This window comes from Ahaetulla prasina, chromosome 3, assembly GCF_028640845.1.
Source record: "Ahaetulla prasina isolate Xishuangbanna chromosome 3, ASM2864084v1, whole genome shotgun sequence".
NCBI lineage: Eukaryota > Metazoa > Chordata > Lepidosauria > Squamata > Colubridae > Ahaetulla > Ahaetulla prasina.
Window position 1 is genome coordinate 200801981 of NC_080541.1, and position 25414 is coordinate 200827394.

A 25414-nucleotide genomic window follows, 5' to 3' on the forward strand; every position below is an offset into this window, starting at 1 on the left:
GAGTTTATATTTAGTGTTTGGATTCGTTTTCCCAATGTGTAAGACAGAGCATTTGCTGGTTGAGATTTGGAGTTGCCAGGTTTTCCTCCTCAGGCCCAGGAAAATTTGTTTATAACCTTTGGAAATAAACAGTAATGTTGCAGTTACTAATGCTGCTACCTGTTGCAACCCTAGCTTCTGTTTCAACAAAAATGAGAAGAATTGCTTACGTTTTGGGGGAGGAGAAAGAATTGAAGCATACAAACCAGTTTGGCAGAACTCTGATAGCAGTTCTGTGCAAGTGGAGCCCTAACCACATTTCTGTTCCTACACTGCTCTGCCCAGCAGTATTTTTTTTTTATCATTCTAAGTCATTTGCTGAATCTAGAGGACAGCATGAAGCTGTTCGCCACCTTTCTCCTTGTGGGCCTTCTAGCTCTTTGGATGGGATTCCCCTCCACAACCGGGAGCCACCTCCCAACAGGTGAGACATAAAAGTAGCTGTCTCGTGAAGAGAGATGATGGAGGAAAGAGAAGGAAGCCTCACTGAGTTTTAGGCTTTCATCTGTACCTTTAAATTGTCTATTTGATGTAGCTGATTGAATATTAATTTATATAGCTTTTACTACCATTATTATTAGGGAAAATATGATAACATATGTTAACCTCTAATGCACTTTCAGAAATGCACATATTTAAATTTTATTGGAGAAGTTCTTCATACAATTTACTGTATTGTTGATATTATTAAACCAATCTGTGTTTTATTTTATGTATATGTGTATGTATATGTGTGTGCGTATAATTGAGGGTAAATGGAGATTATATTTGAAAAGAAAGGTTGCCAATGTTTATATATATATATCATTTGTTTATATATATCAGAAATTTCAAACTCAGTGTACTCAATGCTAGAGATATTAGCTGCATCTCTAGATAGCAACCTGTTCAACTATAATCTCCATTGTCTCTCAATAAATTGAAGGTGCAGATTTCCAATCAATCTATATTAATTTTATAACATTTGAAAAGAAATAAGAATGATAAAGAACTCTAAAGTTGAAACTGATTATTTAACCAGCTTCACATTGGTTGTTTTGACACTTTTTGTTAACCTATAACATATTGCAGGCCTTTGAGGTTAGAGAAAATTACAATTCATGTTGATAAGATTTAAGTGAAATATGCAGTTGGAAGCCTGAAAAAATTAGTGGATTGAATTGGCCTTTGAAACAAAGCTAAATTTAGGAATCCTACTGAGAATATGTTGAACAATATCTCTTGGGGAAATTTCCTGCTGCTTCTTGTCAAGTTCACCAACTAATCCTCCAGTGGATTATGAAATATAAAAAATCCATTTTCAATTAAACAGTTTGTTTTCTGGGTACAGATAGTTTTAGGAAATAGTAATCAATACAGTGTTCATTACATTAGTATTGATTGTAATAATAATAATAATAATAATAATAATAATAATAATAATAATAATAGTAGTAGTAGTAGTAGTGGTAATAAATGTCCAAGAATTTTACAAAACACATCAAGAAATTGCAGCTTTCTGCAATTACACCAGCAGAACTGCAGAAAACTGTGCTACTCAGAACATTTTAACATTATTTTAAGAAGATACTTAGTTGATACCTACCAGGATACAGGTATTAACCATTAGCATCAGTCAATGGTATTTGTGACACATTTTTAAATGTCCAGTTGACTGAGTTTCATTTTTAATGAATAAAAATAATAATAATAATAATAATAAAAGAAATAATAATAATAATAATAATAATAATAATAATAATAATAATAATAATGAGGAGGAGGAGGAGGAGGAGGAGGAGGAGGAGGAGGAGGAGGAGGAGGAGGAGGTGGTGGTGGTGGTAAAGATTTTGTGGGACTTTCGAATACAGATGGATCGTCACCCAGAACAGAACACACCAGATATCACAGTTGTCGAAAACCGAAATGTACAATTTATTGACATCGTGGTACCAGGAGATGCCAGAGTTGAAGAAAAAGAACTGGAAAAAATCATGAAATATCACAACCTGGCCACCGAAACTACATGGATATGGATGAAACTTGTAACAGTGATACCCATTGCCATCGGGGCACTTGGTACCATGTCCAAGCATTTTATAAGATACGTCAGAATAAGATAAGATACATCAACAAATTACAGCTTCCTGCAATAACACCAGCAGAACTGCAAAAAGCTGCGCTACTTAGAACATCGTACTTCTTAAGAAGGTACTTGGTTGATACCTAGGATACTGGCAGCAACCCGTATCAACCATTAGCACCAGTCAATGGTAATTGTGATGCATTTTTGAATGTTAAGTTGACTGAGTTTCATGTTTAATGAATAGAGTAAATAATAATAATAATACCAAACAGGCAGTTAGGCCTACTTCCTCTCTCCCCCCCCTTTCCTGATCCTGCATTTCTGCTACCAAACAGGCAGGTAGGTTGCTTTCCTTCCCCCCATTCCTTATCCTGCCTTACTGCCACTAAACAGGAAGTTAGACTGCCATGGCTGGCCCTGGACAGCTATCCAGTGCAGTTCCTACGGTTATGGGATTATCATCTTTTGATCAGTAGTGGCTTAGCCACCATGAGCCAACCTAGGCACCTACCATCACTAATGATGAGAAGAAATCAACAAAATTCCACACTGGATCGATCGTCGCCCCAGTCAATAAGGACCATGTCAGATGCTATGGCTCCTGGACATCTGTCGAAAAAGGGGCTACAGGGCTCAGTTGTTACTGCTAGAGAACCAGGGTGTGCAACTGCAAAGTGACTGAAACAAAAATGCAAAACTTGGACGACTGAAGAAAATTGAGAAATCATCAAATATTATTACCAGGCAGAACCAACAGCCAGGGGATTTAAAAAAAGAATGATGCAACTGTGGAAGGAAAAACACCTAGAAAGTGACGTAACTGAACAAAGATTAATGGATCAAAGAAGCTTCATCATCCATAATAAAGTTTTCACAGATGTGGATATGCAATATCTAGAAATATTGATTAAAAAGAAAACCACAAGTAATGATGAACAAGCTGAAGAAACTGCTCCAACACCTCAACAAACTGACCAGCCAGTGGAAGAAACCAACATACAGGATGAAAATCCTCCTGTGCAACAACTCGGAAGTGTAGAGCTAAGTGATCTAGCAAAAATGCTGAAAGAAAAGATTGAAAACCATATCAAAGAAAACATAGAAAGAAAAAGACTACCTACCATTCGCAAAGTGCATAGCAAAGGAGTGAAAGATCTGTTAACTGCCATGAACAACATTTTAATGTCCATCCCATCCAGCACACCATATGAAACCAACCAACTAATGTATAGCACAGCCGCCGTTATAACTGCAGAACTGGGTTATAAAATGACAAAAAAGAAACCCACTGGAACACCAAAGTGGAAAATTCGACTTGAAAATAAAATAACTACAATGGGATGTCAGCAACCTGAAGTACTTGAAAGAAGGAAAACTAAATAACAGAAAGCTGAAAAATAGTTTACACAAAAAATACAACCTGGAGGAAAAAACAATAACGGAAATCATGGAAGAACTAAAACAATGTGTAATAGCAACAGCAAAGAAAATGGAAAGATACAAAGGACGAATTAAACAATATCATGAAAATGTCCAGCTCAGAAGAAACCAACACCTCTTCTACCGGTCCCTTGATGAAAATTGAGTCCAAACTAATGTTCACCCATGTAAAGAAAAAACTTTGAACTTTTGGAAAGAACTGTGGGAAAACCCAATGGAACACAACAAAACTGCCTCCTGGATCAAAGATATTTAGCAACAAACAATATGAAACAAAATGGAAAATATTGTAATAACAACTGACATGGTTGCAAAATAAGCAAAGAAGGTCAAGAACTGGAGTACACCTGGCCTGGACGAACTGCATGGATATTGGCTAAAGCACATGACCAGCCTCTATCATCGCACAGCCACTTAATTTGATCAAATGCTTCAAAATACAACACGCAAAGAATGGTTAACAGCTGGTCGAACATATTTAATAATGAAAGATCAAAAAAAGGTCACAGAACCAAGCAACTATCGCCCAATTACTTGTCTCTCAACAACGTTCAAACTTTTTACAAGAATACTGGCAAATTCAGTATTCAATCATCTGATGGAAAACAGTTTGTATCCGGTAGAAGAAAAAGGAAATTATAAAAAAAAATCAAGAGAAACAAAAGATCAGCTTCTCACTGACAAAATGGTACTAAAAATGCAAAACAAAGAAAAACGAATTTAAATACGGCATGGATTGATTACAAGAAGGCATTTGACTCATTACCCCACAGCTGGATTAACACATGTCTGGAAAACTTTGTTATCAGCAAAAATATTTGTACATTTTTGAAAGCAAACATGAAAAAATGAAAAACAGTTCTAACAGCAAATGGGGAGAACACTGGGGAAGTCAACATCAGACAAGGAACCTTCCGGGGGATTCAGTTTCACCACTACTGTTCAACATCACATTAATTCTGCTGACAATAATTCTACGAAAAACAAAACTGGGATACCAAATCTCAAGCCAACATGGCAAGATAAATCATCTACTATACATGGATGACTTAAAAATATATGCAAAAAGCCCCACTGAACTTAAATCAATACTCAACACAGTTCAACTTTTCAGCAATGACATCAAAATGAACTTTGGACTTTCAAAATGGGCTATATTATCCATGCAGCAAGGAAAAATGGAAAAATAGAAGGAATAGAACTGGGAAATGGAAGCATAGTACAGTAAAAGCATTAGCAAAGGATGATGGTTACAAATTCCTAGGCATATTGGAAGCAGATAATATCTTGAATGGAAAAGTGAAAGAGTCAATGCAAAAGAAATACATCGGGAGGGTCCACAAAATATTAAAATCAAAGCTGAATGCTGGAAACATAATTAAAGCCATTAATACATGGGCAGTTCCAGTGATATGCTACTCAGCTGGAATCATCAACTGGACTTTGACTGAACTGGAAAACCTGGACCGGAAAACATGCAAACTTGAATATGTACCACACTTTACATACAACAGAAACAAAGGCAGAATGTAAGGAAAAACAGGTGGATGACAGATTAAATGGATGGAAAACCAAAGCCCTGCATGGAAAACACTTGAAAAACATTGGAGCAAAGTGTGATAACAACTTGACATGGGCATGGCTTAAGAGAGGAACGGAGAGAAGAAAGAAATGGATATTTTGAAAAAGAAGATTCAATTTACTCCACGGTTGTTTCTATTGGAAATAATCACGGGCTGTACAGTGATAGAGACTAAATTGATTTTAAATTTAGTAACAGCCGCAAGACTTTTGATTGCACCGTATTGGAAGAAAGAAGATTTGCCTACAATTGAAGAATGGACACTTAAAGTATCAAATTTGGCAGAGATGGCTAAAATCTCTGCGTATTTGGAAGACTATACACAAGAGAAATATGTATCGGAATGGAGAATGTGGATTGATTATATTCAAAATAAGTATCAGACTAAAAAGTACCAAATAGCTTATGAGTGAATTTAGGAATTTTATACTAGTTTATATGTTTAATTGGGAGAGGAGTTGAGGGTACAAAGGATGAGGAGTGACTATGGATTATGACTTATGTTGTATTTTAATTTATGATTGTTAATTTTATACCCTGTACTTTGTTCTGGGTCTCGGGGGGAAGGGGGGAGAGGGTGGAAGATGAAGGATTATTAATGTACACTGTTAAGTCCTCGCCCTTACGACCTGTCTGCCGCAGCCAGAATAGAGAAAATGCTCTGATTGGCTGCGGCGCAGGCAACAAGAAAAGCAGGAAGTGGGAAGCGCGCCCATTGGTTCCTCCCTGACAGCCGGGTTCTTTTAGCTGTCAGTGCGAGCTCTGCTTGTCAGAAAGTCTCTGGCAAGCTCGGGAGTTGTTTACAGTTTTGTGTATTGCCAGTTAATAAAGGTTAGTTGTTTAGCCTGGCGTCTGTCCATCTGTCGATCTCAGATCATAATATACACGAATGATTGAAGATATGTAATTTAAAAAATAGAAATAATTTGAATAATTTGAAATGAATTCGGGGCTGCTCAGCTGCCATTTTAGAAAGGAATGGAAAGGGAGAGAGGAGTAGAGAGAGTGAAGGAAGAAAGTAGGTAGGGAAAGAGAAAGGTAGAAGAGGGGGAAAGGAGAGGAAGAAGAAAGGGGAAAGAGAGAGGGTTAGAAAGGGTGGAGGAAGAGAGAAGTGGGGAAGGAAGAGAGGAAGTAGAAAAGTGAAGGAGAGGAAGGATGGAGAAAATAGAAGAAGGTAAAGAAGGGAAGAGGAAAGGTTGGGTTAAGGAAGGAAGTGGTAGCTGAGCAGCCCCAAATTAGTAACAAATGAAAGTGAATGATTAATGTTGAATAATAGACTGTACACTGAATATGTTGTTGGAACATGGAAATAAAACTTTAAAAAAAGAAAGAAAGAAAGAAACGGAAGATGTAATACTTGCTGCTCAGGAACAAGCACTACAAACTAATGCCATGAAAGCGAAGATACAAAAATCCACTGACAATCCAAACTACCGACTTTGCAACAACAAAGTCGAAACTCTTTCACATTTAATATGTGAATGCAGCAAAATTGCATAAACTGATTACAAAGCTAGACACGACCAAGTTGCTAAATTAATCCACTGGTTATTATGAAAAAAAAATACGACTTACCTGTATCCAAAAAGTCATGGGAACATAAAGTGGAAAAAGTTATCAAAAATAAGAAGGTGAAGATCTTGTGGGACTTTCGAATACAGACGGATCGTCATTTTGAACACAACATGCCAGTTCTTGAAAAACGAAACACACAATTTACTGACATTGTAGTACCAAGAGATGCCTGAGTTGAAAAAAAAAAGAATTGGAAAAAATCATGATATTTATGTGTGTGTGTGTGTGTGTGTGTGTTGTTGTTGTTGTTGTTGTTGTTAGTTGCAAAGTCATGTCTGACCCATTGCGACCCCATGGACAACGTTCCTCCAGGCCTTCCTATCCTGTGTGTGTGTATATATATGTTTATATAGATATTAAAAGTAATTAATGTAATAATAAATGTAATTAATATAATTAATATAATAATAATAATAATAATTTGATAATATGATATGAACTCATATAATGTAATAATTCGACAACATTCCTCCCCTGATTCCCCTCTGCCATTACCAGAAGGTCCAGTTAAGCAGAAGCCAGGAGTGTGTCCAATCGATATCTGTGATTGCTCTGGACCTCAGCCTAATGAATGCCGGACAGATTATGGTTGTAAAAAAAAAAAGAAATGTTGTGACTATTGTTGTGCAATGCGCTGTGTGGACCCAGCATAAGAAACTCCAGGATTCAGGTAGTACTTTCTTCTCAAGCGTGCTCTGGATTCCATATTATCATAGTCTTGAAAAAAAAGGGAATATGCTCCATACTCCCTTGCCTTTAGCCCTGTAGCCTAATCTTCTCCCCATTCTTTCTTTCTTTCTTTCTTTCTTTCTTTCTTTCTTTCTTTCTTTCTTTCTTTCTTTCTTTCTTTCCTTCCTTCCTTCCTTCCTTCTTTCCTTCTTTCTTTCTTGGGTGAATACAGGTATTGCTTTCACTTCACCTGCCTTTGATTCTTTTGCTTCAGATTAGCTACCAGAAACTTGGATCAACCACATACAAACCTAATTTGCTGGCATTGTTGCACTTCATCAGTCTTCCTGTAGCAGCTGGTCCTGAACACTTATTTTAAGTTCTTCAGCCATCCATTGAAAACTAGAGTTCCTCCAACCTAGGCTGACAGACGTTTTTCTTTATTATGTCATTTGGCTGCTTCCTTGATGCTGTCTCCAACAAAATGTTTCTTCTTGAACTAGTTTGGTAATGAGAAACATAGATACTTGTTTAGCTACTTTTGTATTGTTGTTAAATGTTAACCTCTAATTTGTAAAGTTAACATCTAATTTGTAATCCGTTTACAGGTTTTCCCATTGATGAAAGTGGTTTGGCAACTCCATGTAAACCTCCAGCATCTTCTGATCCCTTCATCAGCTTCAGAAATGTTTCTTGATCAAGAGATGAAAACAGCAAGATACTTGCTATTTCAGGTTATTTCAAAGAACATTTTTCCTTCCTTCCTTCCTTCCTTCCTTCCTTCCTTCCTTCCTTCCTTCCTCCCTCCCTCCCTCCCTCCCTTCCTTCCTTCCTTCCTTCCTTCCTTCTTTCCTTCCTTCCTTCGCGTGGGCACAGCTTATTATAATGATAATGAAATATTATGAAAAATGAAGAAAGATGATTCATTGTAATAGAAATTATTGTTTCTCTGTCATAAATAAAATAGCATCTCAAATTTCACCTTTCAGTTCTTTATTAACCTACAGAATATATCTTGGTAATCTCTACTAAACAAAATTTAATTACAGTATATCCCCTAAAAAGACAACCTTTCCATGGCCGAATAGATTCGATTAAACTGTGAGTTTAGTTTCGTATTTTTGTATCACCAAGAAGGAAAAATTGAGAACTTTACAGGTCACATGGTTAACAGAAACCTTGAAGTTTAATGTTACTATTGTTTAACCTGTTAACTATTCTTTCTCATATATAATGTATGACAAGTCAAATTAGGTTTCAAATAGATGTAGAAGTCTATAAATTTTGGACTTTTTTTACAAAAAGGGATGATTTTTTTTTGCAGTATATCTGCCAATGTTCAGCTGAGTGGATAATACGTGTTTTTAGGTTTTTTTACCTTTTAATTCACATTTTTAATGTTCTTGTCCTGTTTTGTTTTGTTGCATTTTTTTTGGATTTTGTATTTTAATCTTTTAAATAAAATAAAAATTAAAAAGCTCACATATTAAGTAGACACCTACAATGTCATGCCCTCAAATAGTAATTTTCATAGGAGCCCAGAACCATATTAGGATTGATAGTATCAAAAGTCCCCAAGAGATCTAATAAGACAAGGGAAGCTGCACTTCCACCCCTTGCTTTAGTTTGAACCATGATTGAAAGGACTTTAACTCATTCATTTCCATCCTCCTTTCAATCACCTCTTCACGAGTTAATCCTATTTCTCTTTGAAGGAAATGAATAGTAAGTTACTCTTGTATGAAGTGTAATGTATTAAAAAACTATGATGTTCTTACTGTTGTAAAATGACCACAAATTCAGTGAAATTTGTGAAATCATATTCAGTGAAACAGTATGTGATGACTTGCTAAAAATCTTTCTTTGGAGACTGGAACATACATCCAAGGCAAGGCTTGGATGGGAACATTCACCCAGGAGGAAGCTACTAGTAAACAAGATAAGATATCTGTTTCTCCAAAGAAATTGTCATGATGACCCTTTAGAGAATGAAATGACTTAAAGAAATGACTTAGTAGAATAAAGTAGAATAAAGTATTCTTAGTAGAATAAAGGGTTTAGGGGGGAGTTTCTTAGGTGTGGCGTGCATTGTGTAGGAGTATAAAATGTGTAGCTTGAAAACTGCTTCTTGTGTTTGTTGAACTCCATCCATTTGGGAAGGGTCTAAGAGGCCACGCTTGCAACCGCTTTTTTTTTTTTCGTTTTATTTTCTTCATTTTATCTCCAATAAACCTTTGATTTTGTGAACCATACTTGTTTATGCACTGTGAGGATTAAAATATTTGGGTCTTATATCTCACATCTTCAAATCACACTCATTTTCCAAGCTGCTTATCACCTCCTGTTGTCCTCCTCAGGTCAAGAAAAATTTATTTATATCCTTTGGAAATGAATATATTCCTTTGGAAATATTCCAAACTGGACTGCATTTGGGGAATTCTGAATGTTATTACCAGAGTAAATGTGGGAACTATTAACCACAAGGAGTGGACCTCGCATTAGAATGTAGGACAGAAGAATTGCTTTGCTTCAGATGTTGAATAGGAAAGGAAAGGGACAAGAAATTGCTAACAGTCTGAAAGTGAAATGAGCTAACCACATTATTGCTCAAAGAAACTATTGGTTAACCACAAGCTGACAAGAAAGTTATTTGAAAAAGCCACTTGGTATATCCATGCATCAAAGCCAAGTCCAAAAATATGGATTATATATACCATATGCAGAAGACCTTATACATATTGTTATGACCCAGGTCACCTAGGAGGGGCAGGCTTCAATAGTCTCTATTATTGCTCTGTTAAATGGAACAACAAACAGCCCTGCAATGGCCAGTAAGGCTCCACTGCACACTTCCCAGAAGGCAGCCACCCACAGTCCCACAAACAAAAGCCAGTAAGCAACAAACCAATTTGAAAGGCAGAGAGAAAGTACAAAGACAAGGGCAAGCTCATGGGGCAAGGTCCAGAGTCAAGGTCCACTCAGCAAGGTGAGTCCATGAGGCAAAAGGAAAATCCACAGGGCAAGGCAAGTTCACAAGTCAAGGGCACAAGGCAGGGCACAGACAGAAACATGAGTCAAGGCTGAGGGTTTCCAAAGCTGGGGGAGTGGCTGCCAAAGCAAACGATTGTTCCTGACAAAGACAATCTCCCCCAATTCGCTTCACTCACTAACTTCAATAACACCATTTAAAGCTGTATAATGCACATACCCTAAAATGTTGCCAGATCACCCTGCACTGGAGTTAACTGTCCCAGGAGTGGTTGATTTCTTATAGGAGCAAATTGCAGCCCAAGATCTTTGGAAACAGCAGCTCAACCAAGCAAAACAGATTTACAAGGCAGCAAATGCCCATCAGCAGGAGGGATCAGCATAGCAATAAGAGACAAAGTTCTTGACTTTCTACCGAGTTTTAAGCTTCTTCAAGAGCTTCCATGAAACCAGATGATAAATTTGTTGAACAGTTCAAAGTTCTCTGACAAATCAACCCTGTAACCTTCCACATCCCATTATCCCCTTCAAAGGAGGTGCATACGGTATTTCATCAAGCATTAATCTTTGAAGATGTTCCCCCAAGCACAATACAATCACAGAGTCCCCCTCTATCACCAGTCATGGTAGAGGGAGAATCACAATACGAGGTGGAAACAATTCTAGACTCTAGAAAAAGAAGCAAAGGGATTCAGTTCTTGATTCATTGGAAAGGCTATTTTTTGCAGATCACTCGTGGTAAAATGCAGAGTACATGCCCTGATTTAGTTCATCAATTTCACCAGGGCTTCCCTACAAGCCAAGGTCAACCAAGCTACCAGTTTTCTGCCTAGGTTTGCCTGAAGAAGCTATTGAGAAAGAGGTTAACCAGCCCCTGGATTCCTCCGGATGGGGGCAGAATGTTTGCTTTTAATTTTTTTTTTTTATCCAAAAAGTTTTTATTGGTCAAAAAAGGTTTATACAAATACATATCAGGTATGGTAAATTTTCATTTTTCTTATACAAGATAAGAATTTTACTCAAAATTTTAAACACATACAACAGCCATATGGCAAGCAGGTGATACGAAGTAGCTAAGTTTATCAATCTTACATACGCAATAAAGAAGGGTCAAGAATAATCAGAATATCATACAAAGGAGAATAAGGAAAACCAACACAATACCAAATATCATTGTCACTTCCTAGTTTTTGATCTCAGAACTCTGGGTTCAGCCTGACCCAACTCCAGGGCCGCAACAGCGGCAGCCGCCTCCTCCCCATGGTCTATAACCTCCCCTTCTTCAACTCCTGGGTCATCTAATTCCAGGAGGGCTTTGTGTTCCTCCACGTAGGCCGCAGCCTCCGCAATTGTAATTATAATTGCAGCAGCCTGGTGGCGAACAGGGAACGGAGAAGAATTGAGGAAGGGAGAAGGGAAGGAGATATCGGCAAATGTGAGTGGAGTGCTCCGGAGTGCGGGGGTTTCTCTCCCGCGACAGGAAGGAGCACGAATCACTTTGGAGAGAGGAGAACTTAAAATAACAAGATTACCGGTTTTGTGGAGCTCGGGAGAGAAGAGGTGATGGAGAAATTTAGGAGGGAGGGTTTGAGGCCCCCCCTCCCTCTGGGGAACAATGGTGGCGTCCAGCTTCCGCCTTCACTATGAGAATCTTGATGACATCACTTCCTTCGGCTTCCTGGTTGACTAACTGTACTCTGGACTCGTTGCTCCTGTGAGTGCCCCTGGTGGATCCGGAGGAAATTACAAGGATACTGTGCTTGCCTGAGGATTTTAAAATTTTAAATGGCAAAGGTCAGAGACCAACTGCTGGAGAAATGGAGAGAATTTTGGAAAAGTTATCTAATATGGACAAGAAACTGGATGAAATAAGAGCAGAAATTGTGACTATCCAAAAGGATTTAAAGGACACTCAACAAGTCTCAGCAGAAAACAAGCAGAAAGTGGAAGGTCTGAGGAGAGATGCGGGCAGTGCAGAAAAGAGAGGAGACGACAGGCAATGCTGTGCTTGGACTACAGATGGATAAAATGTCTTATTTCCTTAGGTTTCAAAATCTGGAAGAAGTGGACCAAGAAGACTTGAGAGATGTTGTGACTAAACTGTTGGGAGAATTTCTTGGGAGAGGTGTTGACTTTATGAATTGGGATGTGGATCGAGCTTATAGAGTTAATTCAAAATATGCACGCACGCATGCAGTTCCTAGAGAGGTTCATGTCAAATTTGTGAGAAGAGAGACGAGAGATGAAATTCTTAGAAAACATAGGAGTGGGGCACTGACTTATAGGGGCAGGGAGATAGCCATTCTGAGGCAGATTCCCAGACAGGTACGTGAAATGAGAAAGAAATATTACTTTTTGTCAAGCAAATTGTACCAGAAGGGAGTAGGCTTCAGATGGCTGATGCCAGAGGGATTGATGATTTTCCGGGAGAATGTTTGCTTTTAAAAGTTAAAAAAAAACAACCTCTGATCATCGTGTGGCTCAACTGGGCATGGGTGGGGGGGGGCAGGGATTTTTACTACTGGTTCTCCGAACCACCTGCCACCATTGCTACCGGATCGAGTGATCCGGTCCAAATGGGGAGCATTTCACATCTGCACTCATATCACATGCTAGTAAAGTTATGCTGAAAAATCCTACAAGCTAGGCTCCAGCAGTGTGTGTATCGAGAACTACCAGAAGTACAGGCAGGATTTCGAAGAGGCAGAGGAACTAAAGATCAAATTGCCAACATACGCTGGATCATGGAGAAAGCTAGGGAGTTCCAGGAAAACATCTACTTCTGCTTCATTGACTATGCTAAAGCCTTTGATTGTGTGGATCACAACAAATTGTGGCAAATTCTTAAAGAGATGGGAGTACCAGACCATCTTATTTGTCTCTTGAGAAACAGATAGATAGATAGATAGATAGATAGATAGATAGATAGATAGATAGATAGATAGATAGATAGATAGATAGATCCCATTCTTTCCTTTCTTTCTCTGGGGAATAATGATATTGCTTTCATATCACCTGCTTTTGATTCCCTTTGCTGCAGATTAGCTGTCATAAACTTTGAGCATCCACAGGTAAACTTAATTTACTGGCCTTTTTAGAGTACTTGGTCCTTGACTTTTATTTTAAATTCTTCAGCCATCCATTTATAACTAGGATTCCTCCAACCCAGGTTGATAGCTGTTTTTCTTTGTTATATCATTTGGCTGCATCCCTGACTCTATCCCCAGCTAAATGTTTCCTCTTGAACTAGTTTGGAAATTAGGAAAATAGGTGCTTGTTTAGCTTTGTTGTTTAAATTTAACATCTAATTTGTAATCTATTAACAGGCTTCCTGTTTGGCAACTCCATGTATTCAACTGTTTCATAGCATATTTCTAATCCCTTCATCAGCCTCCAAGTGTTTCTTGATCAATAGATCGGAACAGCAAGAAATTTGCCACCTGTTGTACTCCTGGTTATTTCAGAGAACTTTCTTCCTTCTTTTGAGTGGGCACAGCTTATTATAATAATGTAATATTATGCTAAATAAAGATTATTCTTTATTGAAAAGTAATTTTTGATCATTCTAAGTCATTTGCTGAATCTGAAGGACAGCATGAAGCTGCTCACCACCTTTCTCCTTGTGGGCCTTCTAGCTCTTTGGATGGGATTCCCCTCCACAACTGGGAGCCACCTCCCAACAGGTGAGACATAAAAGTAGCTGTCTGGTGAAGAGAGATGATGGAGGAAAGAGAAGGAAGCCTCACTGAGTTTTAGGCCTTCATCTTTACCTTTATTTTATTTGTTTGTGTGATTATGTGTGTGTGTGTTTTATTTGTGTGTGTGATTGTATGTGTGTGTGTATGTCTGTCTGTCTATCTGTCTTATTGAGGGAAAATGGAGATTATATTTGAAAAGAAAGGTTGCCATCTTATATATATATATATATATATATATATATATATATATATATATATATATATATATATATATATATATATATATATATATATTTGTTTGTTTTCTGAGGTTTTCACGGGTGTTTGTATATAGGTCTTTGGTTGTTCGGGTTTTCTCCCGTGTAAAATTGGAAGTGTCTTGGCGACGTTTCGACGAAGTCTCATTCGTCATCTTCAGGCTTCAGCTTCGTGCTTCTGGGAGCAATGTGTGATCGCAGCTGTTTCTTCCTTTTAACTGCTAGTGGGGGTTTGAACTGATTGGGTGGGAGCTTGGCTGTGCTCTGATTGGATGGGGGGTTTTTTGTGCTCTGATTGGCTGGGGTGTGTCCTGTGTTGGTGGGAGCTTGGCTGTGCTCAGTCTAATCTGTGTTGCAGGGGGATTTGAGCTGGTGAGCTGCATAGCTGTTGTTTGGCTTTGTGGTGGTGCTACATCTTCATAGTGGGTGTCAGTCTGCTGCATGTATGGATTGGAGGGGTTTGAAATGGCTAATGTTGCAGCTGCGGTCTGGCTTCTGGTCCTTGGTCGTAGTTCATGATCAGTGTGGGTTTGGGTCTGCTTTCTGGGTGGATGCGGTGGTGACATCCTGTGTGGACCTCGTGAGTGTGGGTCTGGTGTCATTCCTCGTGTTAGGGACTCGTTTGTCAATAAGGGCGGGTTTCCAAATGGCTGGTAGGCGGGAGGTGTCATCTCATTTGTTCATGCTGTGTGGGCGTTTTTCTATCTCAATGGCTTCTCTGATTATTCTGTTGTTAAAGTGTTCAGTTTTGGCGATAGTTCTGGTCTTTTTAAAGTCAATATCATGTCCTGTGACTTTAAAGTGTTGGACCAGGGAAGAAGTTGGTTCCTCTTTTTTGAATGAGTTCTTGTGTTCTTCAATGCGTGCACTTATTCTTCTGTTGGTTTGTCCAATGTATGTGGTGGGGCAGGCGGTGCATGGGATTTCATATACTCCTTGATTTTCTAACTCAATTTTGTCTTTGGGGTTTCTTAGGATGGTGGATATTTTTCTGTTTGTGCAGAATGCTGTCTTGATGTTGTGTTTGTGGAGGATCTTGCTGATTCTGTCTGTGGTGCCTTTTATATATGGGAGGAGGGCTGTGCCATTTTCTTGTTCTCTGTCTTGGATTTTAGTGGGGGGTTCTTTTGGATTAGCTTGGTAATCTTATTTCTTTGGAATCCATTGGATGTTAGTACGTTAGTGAGAGTGTCTAGTTCGGTTTTAGGTGTTGTTCATCAGCTAAGCTTTTTGGTGTGGAGATGAGTGTCTTGGCTACGGAGTTGATCTGTGCTGGGTGGTGGTGTGAGAGTGCATGCAGATAGCGGTTTGTGTGTGTTTTCTTCTGGGAGATGGTGTGTCCTAGGGAGCCATTGGGTTTTCTGTAGACTAAGACATCTAGAAAGGGAAGTTGGTTGTTAACTTCTGTTTCCATGGTGAACTGTATTTTGGGGTGTAGGCTATTGAGGTGTGTGAGGAAGTTGTCAAGTTTTTCTTTCCCGTCTGGCCACATTATGAAGGTGTCGCCTACATATCTGAGCCAGAGTTTGAGTTTGTGATCAGATTTTTCTAGTGCTTGGGTTTCAAAGTGTTCCATGTAGAGGTTGGCAATGACAGGTAAGAGGGGTGATCCCGTGGGTGCTCCTTCTATTTGTTTGTATTTTTGTCCATTATAGATGAAGTATGTGTTGGATAGGCAGTGGTTGGTCAGATCTAGGATGTGCTTGGGGAGGTTATATTTGTTTTGGATAGCTGTCAAGGCTTCTTTGATTGGCACTTGGGTGAAGAGGGATATGACATCAAAGCTCACGAGTAGGTCGCTGGGCTGTAAGTTTTGTTTCTTTATGATCTCTATGAACTGGAATGAGTTTTTACGTGAGGTGATGGATTCTGCATAGGGCTGTAGTTGTTTGGCGAGAAATTTGGCTAGGTTTTGTAGAGGTGAGCCTATGGAGCTGACTATGGGTCTGAGTGGGGGTTCCTTCTTTGTGTATCTTGGGAGGCCATAGAGCTTAGGGCATCTGGATGATTTCTCTGGGAATGATTCTTTGTTGGATTTCTTCGCTGATGGGGAGGCTTTTATTTTGGATCTAGTGGTTTTTCTAGGTAGGTGGTGGGGTCTGTTTTAGGGGCTTGTATGCAGGGTCTTGGAGTAGGTTGGTTAATTTGGTTTGGTAGTCAGATGTGTTCATAACCACCGTGCTTGCCCTTGTCTGCTGGTAGGATTATTATGCTGGTATCTTTTTCAGGTTAAGTAGTGCTGTCTGTTCCTCTTGGGTAAGTTGCTTTTGGGTGGCTTGCTGGTGCAGAGGATGTTGGAGATCTCGAGTCTGATTTTGTTAGCGCCATCGGGTTGATTTTGGTCAGGCTGGTTTCAACTCCGCATATAATGGTTTCGTGGGGATGTATTTGGGAGTGACTGCAAAGTTGAACTTTGGAAAGGACATCGGTTTCAGCTTTGGTGAGGATCCTATCTGAGATGTTATGCACTGTTTGTTTCATGTGTTGCTGTGAGGGTGGAGGGGTTTGTTTTGGCGTTCTTGTAGTCTTCGGAGTTTGTTGGTGTGCGTGTCTGTTTTGAGGGTGGTCTGTGTTTCGCCTCCAGACGGCAAGTTGTTTTGGATTTGTCCCAAAGTGCAGGGTGCATCTTGTTGCTGAGTTTGAGGTGAAGTGTGAGGAGATCTTTGTTGATTTGATCTAGGAGGAATCTTTTTGTGTGAAGTTCATTTCTGATTAAGGCCAATTCTGTTCTTTTTAGGATGCGTTTGGTGGCTGCAGAGTTGGAGTGGAATTTCAATTGGAAGCATTTGGGGATTAAATTTTGATCGCAGTTTCAGAGAATGCGAGGTCACATAAAATGGAAGCTCTTTGGACTTCTAGTTCTTCATAGGTCCTGGTCAGATGGTGGATTTCCTCCCCGTAGAGGTGCAATATTTGTTTTCTGAGGTTTTCACGGGTGTTTGTATATAGGTCTTTGGTTGTTCGGGTTTTCTTCGTCGAAACGTCGCCAAGACACTTCGTCGAAACGTCGCCAAGACACTTCCAATTTTACACGGGAGAAAACCCGAACAACCAAAGACCTATATACAAACACCCGTGAAAACCTCAGAAAACATATATATATATATATATATATATATATATATATATATATATATATATATATATATATATATATATATATATAATTTATTTATATATATATATATATCAAAAATTTCAAACTCAATGTATTCCATGCTGGAGATATTAGCTGCATCTCTAAATGGTGACTTTTTCAACTATTATCTCCATTTTCTCTCAATAAGTTGAAAGTGCACATTTCCAATCAATATATATTAATTTTATAACTCTTGAAAAGAAATAAGAATGATAAAGAACTCTAAAGTTGAAATTTATTGCTTAACCAACTTCACATTGATTGTTTTGACATTTCTTTTTTAACCTAAAACATATTGCAGACCTTTGAGGTTGGAGAAAATTACAATTCATTTTGATAAGATTTAAGCCTGAAAAAATCAGTGGATTGAATTGGCCTTTGAAACAAAAGTAAAATTAGGAAAATAGGTGCTTGTTTAGCTTTGTTGTTTAAGTTTAACATCTAATTTGTAATCTATTAACAGGCTTCCTGTTTGGCAACTCCATGTATTCAACTGTTTCATAGCATATTTCTAATCCCTTCATCAGCCTCCAAGTGTTTCTTGATCAATAGATCGGAACAGCAAGAAATTTGCCACCTGTTGTACTCCTGGTTATTTCAGAGAACTTTCTTCCTTCTTTTGAGTGGGCACAGCTTATTATAATAATGTAATATTATGCTAAATAAAGATTATTCTTTATTGAAAAGTAATTTTTGATCATTCTAAGTCATTTGCTGAATCTGAAGGACAGCATGAAGCTGCTCACCACCTTTCTCCTTGTGGGCCTTCTAGCTCTTTGGATGGGATTCCCCTCCACAACTGGGAGCCACCTCCCAACAGGTGAGACATAAAAGTAGCTGTTTGGTGAAGAGAGAGGATGGAGAAAAGAGAACGAAGCCTCACTGAGTTTTATGCCTTCATCTTTACCTTTATTTTATTTGTGTGTGTGATTGTGTGTGTGTGTGTTTTATTTGTGTGTGTGATTGTATGTGTGTGTGTATGTCTGTCTGTCTATCTGTCTTATTGAGGAAAATGGAGATTATATTTGAAAAGAAAGGTTATATATATATATATATATATATATATATATATATATATATATATATATATAGGTCTTGGTTGTTCGGGTTTTCTCCGTGTAAAATTGGAAGTGTCTTGGCGGCGTTCGACGAAGTCTCATTGTCATCTTCAGGCTTCAGCCGTGCTCCCAGAAGCGGCTGAAGCCTGAAGATGCGAATGGCGTGTTGGCTCAACACGGAGAAACCGCAACAACAAAGACCTATGAAAACCTCAGAAAACATATATATATATATATATATATATATATATATATATATATATATATATATATATATATATATATATATAATTTATTTATATATATATATATCAAAAATTTCAAACTCAATGTATTCCATGCTGGAGATATTAGCTGCATCTCTAAATGGTGACTTTTTCAACTATTATCTCCATTTTCTCTCAATAAGTTGAAAGTGCACATTTCCAATCAATATATATTAATTTTATAACTCTTGAAAAGAAATAAGAATGATAAAGAACTCTAAAGTTGAAATTTATTGCTTAACCAACTTCACATTGATTGTTTTGACATTTCTTTTTTAACCTAAAACATATTGCAGACCTTTGAGGTTGGAGAAAATTACAATTCATTTTGATAAGATTTAAGCCTGAAAAAATCAGTGGATTGAATTGGCCTTTGAAACAAAAGTAAAATTAGGAATCCTACTGAGAATATGTTGAGCAATTTCTCTGGGGAAATTTCCTGTTGCTTATTTTATTTTTATTTTATTTATTTATTTATTTATTTATTTATTTATTTATTTATTTTGTCACAACAATATATATAAGTATCATACAGAAAGGTTATATAGTGTATAAACATATATATGAGTAAATATTAGGAGGTATAAGCATATATATATATATAGGAAGAAGAAAAGAAAAACAATAGGACAGGAATGGTAGGCACGTTTGTGCGCTTATGCACGCCCCTTATGGTCCTCTTCTTGTCAAATTCACCAACTATTCCTCCAAAGTGGGTAGCATTGAATCTTTCTCTGTCCATATAATAAGCTTGCAATAGTTATCATATACTGAAATAGTCTTCCATGAATTTTTTCCCAATTTTTCTGGCTTCAGTTAGGAAGGAAGAATTGTTCAGAGTTTCCCGTCTAAGAGGTGTAAGTCTAGCAGCAGACTGAAATCCTTTCTTTTTTCCCCCCCATCAAGTTTTTTATTTTATAATATATAAAAATTCCATTTTCAATAAACTGTGTGTTTTCTGGGTACAAATAGTTTTAGGAAATAGTAATCAAAATATTTACAACAGTGTTCATTACATTAGTATTGATTGAAGTACCAACAACAAAAAATAATGTTTACTTAATGATTTTAACATACCTCCCTTATATCATTGATCTTTTCCTTATATTTCCCCATTTCTAACTCCTGTTTTTATCAATTTACCATTGATAAAATAAATCCCAGAGGTCCAAAAGTATTCAATTTCTTTCTTTTCCTTAATTGTGTTAGCCTATCTATTTCTGCACATTCTAATATTTTTTTAATCACATTCTTATCTGTTGGGATCTCTTCACTTTTCCATTGTTATGTAAATACAATTCTAGCTGCATTCAATACATGTAAAATCAGATATGCTTTCCCTTTATTGTACTTATCCGGTAAAATGCCCGACAAGAATATTTCTGGTTTCAGATCAATATGTTGTTTTACCATTTTTTCCAGCCATGTATGTATTTTTGTCCATTTTTTTGCTTTTGGGCACGTCCACCTCATATAAGAATACAAACCAGGTATCTGGTGGCATTTCCAACATTTTCCAGACATATTCTTAAACATCTTTGCTAACCTTGAGGGTGGAAAATGCCATCTATAAAACATTTTATAAAGTTTTTCTTTATATGCAGTTGACATCATTAATTTATAATTTCTATCCCATAGTTTCTGCCATTTATCTAACTCCAATGGATAATCAAAATTTTTAGCCCATACTATCATTGTCTCTTTTACTTGTTCATCTTCCTTCTTGATACTTAACAAATAGCTATATATTTTCTTTATAGTTTTTCATCTGTCCCTGTTAGTATCTGGTCTAATTCTGTTAGTTCTTTATAGAAACCATACATTTTAGCATCCTTCTGATATCAGGAGTGTATCTGCATTTGTGATCACCATGTTATATCAATCTCTCAACCACTCAATTCTTGTTTAGTTTTAAGTTGCCCCCTTTCATTCAAAATGTCTTTATAGATAGTAATATTTTTCATATCACTAACATTTGGATGAATCAATGCCTCCATTGTGAAGAGCCAGACCGGTATTTTCAAATAGTGATGTTCTTTAATTTAATTGAAATCCTTTCTGAGGTAGCTCTGAAAGTGTGGGATGCAGATGCTAATTAAGTCATCTCTTCATTAGCCATGGTGGCACAGTGTTTCGAATGCAATACTATAGGTTACTTCTGCTGACTGCCAGCTGACTGCAATTTGGCAGTTCAAATCTCACCAGGCTAAAGGTTGATTCAGCCTTCCATCCTTCCAAGGTTCGTAAAAGGAAGACCCAGATCGTTGGGGGCAATATGCTCACTTGGTAAACTGCTTAGAGAGTTTACCAAGCACTGTGAAGAGTTATATAAGTGTAAGTGCTATTGCAATTGCTCTTAGTCTCCGTGTGCCCCATTTCTGACCTACACGCGCCCCATTTTCAGCCTCTGCACATCCCATTTTTGGCTCATTCCAGGCAGTGGGGATAGATGGAGGCAGCAGTGATCCCTACCACCTAGAACTGGCCAAAAATGGGACGTGCGGGGGCCAAAAACGGACACAAGGAGACAGCGATAGGCAGCAGCAGCAATGGGCGGCGACAGGCAGTGGCGATCCCTGCAGCCTGGAACAGCTGATAGGCGGTATTCCAGGAGACTGATCCAGCCATCACTCAGCTGTTTGTGCTAAATCAGGCTGTGCTGAAGCTGACCAGGCTGTTTACTGTTTGCTGCAAGGAAGTAAATTGCTGGGAGCCAGAGGCAGAGGCAATTTTTTTCCCCTTGTCTTCCTTCCCAAAAGCTAGGTGAATGTTTCACTTTGCATCTTACTCTGAAAAATACAGTATATTTCCATTTTTATTCCTATAAATGGTAATGGGTGATTTGGGGTAATATCTCCCAAAATCTTGTATCCTCTATCAGAGAACTGGGACTTTGAGATTCTGATTAGTATTTTAGCTGTTTCTAGCACTATACTCATCTGGTCAGAGTGCTCTGATGTCATTCCTAGATCTTTGGAAACTCTTCTCAACCTAGAAGTAACAGCCCCAAGTACTCTTACCATCAAATGACATCAAATGACTGTGAGTTTTAGTATCACCAAGAAGGAACAATTGAGAACTTTACAGGTCACATTGTTAACCGAAGCCTTGAAGTTTAACATTATTATTGTTTAACCTGTTAACTATTCTTTCTTTTATATATATATATATATATATAATTTGTTTTCTGAGGTTTTCGCGGGTGTTTGTATGTAGATCTTTGGTTATTCGGGTTTTCTCCCGCGTAAAATTGGAAGTGTCTTGGCAACGTTTCGACGAAGTCTCATTCGTCATCTTCAGGCTTCAGCTTTCTGGGAGCAATGTGTGATCGCAGCTGTTTCTTCCTTTAAGTGCTAGTGGGGGTTTGAACTGATTGTGTGAGAGCTTGGCTGTGCTCTGATTGGATGGAGGCCCACACTCACGAGGTCCACACAGGATGTCACCACCGCACATCCACCCAGAAAGCAGACCCAAACCCACACTGATCATGAAGCATGACCAAGGACCAGAAGCCAGACCGCAGCTGCAACATTAGCCATTTCAAACCCCTCCAATCCATACATGCAGCAGACTGACACCCACTATGAAGATGTAGCACCACCACAAAGCCAAACAACAGCTATGCAGCTCACCAGCTCAAATCCCCTGCAATACAGACTAAATTGAGCACAACCAAGCCCCACCCAAACAGGACACACCCCCAGCCAATCAGAACACAAAAAAACCTCCATCCAATCAGAGCACAGCCAAGCTCCCACCCAATCAGTTCAAACCCCCACTAGCAGTTAAAAGGAAGAAACAGCTGCGATCACACATTGCTCCCAGAAGCACGACTGAAGCCTGAAGATGACGAATGAGACTTCGTAACGTTGCCAAGACACTTTCAATTTACGGAGAAAACCCGAATAACCAAAGATATATATATATATATATATATATATATATATATATATATATATATATATATATATATATATATATATAATTTATTTACATTTATATCCCGCCTTCTCCGAAGACTCAAGGTTACAGTGTGTAAGGCAATAGTTTCATTCTATTTGTATATTTACAAAGTCAACTTATTGCCCCCAACAATCTGGGTCCTCATTTTACTTACCTTATAAAGGATGGAAGGCTGAGTCGGTGGGACTCGAGCCTGCAGTAATTGCAGGCAGCTGTTTTAATAACAGGCTATCTTACAGCCTGAGCCACCACGCCCTACTATATAATGTATGAGAAGTCAAATTAGGTGGATTTTTTTTATTAAAGGGAAGATATTGTTTTGCAATGTATCTATCAATGTTTAGGTGAATGGATAATACGTGTTTTTTGGGTTTTTTGTCCTTTTAATTCACATTTTTTTAATGTTCCTGTCCTGTTCCTGTTTTGTTGTTGCATTTTTTTGTATCTTGTATTTTAATCTTTTAAATAAAATAAAATTAAAAGCTCACATTTTAAGTACACATACAATGCTGTGCCCTCAAATTGTAACTTTTATAGCAGCCCTGAACCACATTAGAGTTGATAGTATCAAAAGTCCCAAGAGATCTAATAAGACAAGAAAAGATGCACTCCAAGCACCTAAGTTACAATTTAGGTCATTCACAAGAGCAACCATATATATTTCCATCCCTTGCTTTAGTTTGAACCATGACTGAAAGGACTTTAACTCATTCATTTCCAACCTCCTTTCAATCAGCTCTTCCCCAGTTAATCCTGTTCTCTTCAAATCACACTTATTTCCCAAAGTGCATATAATTTGTTTTCTGAGGTCCAGGAAAGTTTGCTTATATCCTTTGAAATGTTATGATATTCCAAACTGCATGTTATTACCAAAATAAAATGGAACTATTAACCACAAGGAGATCTTTACTATGTTGTTCTTCCAACTGGACCTCACATTAGAATGTAGGAAAGAAGATTTGCTTTGCTCGAGATGTAGAATGAGAAAGGAAATGGACAAGAAATTGCTAACAGCCTGAAAGTGAAATGAGCTTACCACGTTATTGCTCAAAGAAACTATCGTTTAACCACAAACTGACAAGAAAGTTAATTAGAAAAAGCCACTTGGTATATCCATGCGTCAAAGCCAAGTCCATAATAAATAATAAATAATGTACACAAAACAATAAGAGGTACCAAAACCAACCTTCACACTTTACACACACACACAACACAACAGACTCACACACAAAGTAAGCAGCTGCCACCCAAAATGGCCCTGCAACAAGCGGGTACCTCACACAGCCATAAAAAGCTCAAAACCAACTTTCACACTTTACATACACACAATACAACACAATACAACCGACTCACACAATGTAAAAAGCAACTGCACAAATATTTTATTATTTTATTTTATTTATATTTTAGATAAAAGCAGCTAAATTTAAAACTTCCTTAACTTCAGTGGGAGAAAATTACATTTGGTTCATTTTTCAAAGCTTGTAAGTGTTGTGGGTTCTATGTAGGAGAAGAGAATGAAGAATAAATTGCTGAAAAATGAAGACTAAATGGCTGTGTTCATATAAATTGCTGAAGCAAATAGCAAGCTACTTTTACATAGACAGCAACAGGTCATATCATTCAGCCATCTCCCTCTGCATTTTGTTAGCATAAATTTCAGTCAAAGCCTGAAAAGTATTGGCCTTTGTAATAGTGGTGTGTGGGCATGGCATGGCTTGGTGGGCATGGCAGGGAAGGATACAAAATCCATTCCCACCTACCCAGGGAAGGATACTGCAAAATCCCCATTTCCTCCTGATCAGCTGGGACTTGGGAGGCAGAGAATAGATGAAGCCAGTCAGAATTTTTACTACTGGGTCTCCGAACTATTCAAAATTTCGGTACTGGTTCTCCAGAATTGGTCAGAACCTGCTGAAACCCACCTCTGCTTTGTAAGGAAGATAGGGTTAGAATTCCACAGAGAAAGTGTTGAACAATAGCTGTGACAAAATTTCCTGCTGTTCAGTGCCGATTGTGACTCTTATGTGAGTCAGAAATGCTTTCAAGTATCAAAGAAAAATCGCATTCTAAATAAAACAAGGTATTCAATGAATAAAGTAGTAGTTGTACCATAGGAACTCAGGAAGGAGAAATTGTTCAAAGCATCCTTCTCAGAAATCTTTTTGAGGTAGCTCTGAAAACGTGCAAGAAACACAGAAGCTAATTAATCTTCTCTTTATTAGTCTCCAGGAAAATGAACAAACTTTAGTAATTTTGCCACTGATAAAGTTTGCCTGCCAATGATGTGCTCCTAATGCAGATAATTCTCTTTTAGCAACTCTCTTGATAAGCAAAGCAGTCCCCAAATGCAACAGTGATTGTCCTTCAGCTTCCCTTTGTTTTGCAAATCTGCAAAAATCATAAATGCAGGGCTTGGTCATTATTTTTTCATCATACTAGTAACTGTGCTTAATCACTAAAGAAACCAGTTGGCAAATGACTACTACCTATACATTATATTTTAAGATTAACCACCATTGTTCTGCATTATTCTCCGCTATTGCAGGAAAGCAAAGTCCACAGAAGCCGGGGGAGTGTCCAAAGGATCTTTGCAAATGTAGTCATCCTAGACCTAATCTTTGCGAGAGAGATGATGATTGCAGAGGAAGGCAGAAGTGTTGTTACATTTGTTG

The 25414-nt window shown here is 38.0% G+C and overlaps 1 long non-coding RNA gene across 2 annotated transcripts; it reads left to right on the plus strand.

The window, feature by feature from the left end:
- Positions 1–293: 293 nt before the first annotated feature.
- LOC131195112 (uncharacterized) lies at positions 294–25414 on the plus strand. 2 transcript variants are annotated; one of them, XR_009154366.1, is made up of 4 exons: positions 294–463; positions 7200–7371; positions 7979–8104; positions 25288–25414. It is a non-coding gene; the product is annotated as an uncharacterized LOC131195112 (long non-coding RNA). The 2 variants fall into 2 exon arrangements; XR_009154365.1 differs by lacking the exon at positions 25288–25414 and having other exon boundaries at positions 7979–9563.